The sequence below is a fragment of the Mus caroli genome, chromosome 8, assembly GCF_900094665.2.
Source record: "Mus caroli chromosome 8, CAROLI_EIJ_v1.1, whole genome shotgun sequence".
NCBI classification, from domain to species: Eukaryota; Metazoa; Chordata; class Mammalia; order Rodentia; family Muridae; genus Mus; species Mus caroli.
Genome location: NC_034577.1, coordinates 11,439,088 through 11,439,594, shown reverse-complemented (window position 1 = coordinate 11,439,594; position 507 = coordinate 11,439,088).

The window sequence follows — 507 nt, the reverse complement described above, 5'->3', positions numbered from 1 at the left end:
ACAGGATTCCTGGGGTCCTGAGNCATGAAAGTGTTCACAGCACAGAAATCACACTATGTCCACAATGCCCAAGCCTGCCCTGAGTCAGTCATACCATGTAGGACAAAGTAATTGGGTCCATGNTGTGGTGGGGACAGGTCCTGGCCCAGGAGACTGATCCTGAACCAGAGGCTTGCATGGAACTGAGTAACTGAAGGAAGATGTAGCCCCTAAGCACCAACTTTACCAGTCTTCCAACTTTTACATGGTGCATGCTAGACACAGATCCATGAATTAACTAGTCATGAATAATTCTGGCATGATAGCTGGGATTTCCCAAAGTGTGTAAACCCCTGTTGATTACAAGACCAATAGAGCCCTTGCTGCACAGACTCAGCCCATCAACACGGAACATGGGACTTACACAGAAGCAGGCACACACTGGGGACATCATGGAATTATCACGGACAGAAACACATGTCATCCGAGTGCACATCATTGCCATGACCTGCACTGTGTTGAAAAAAA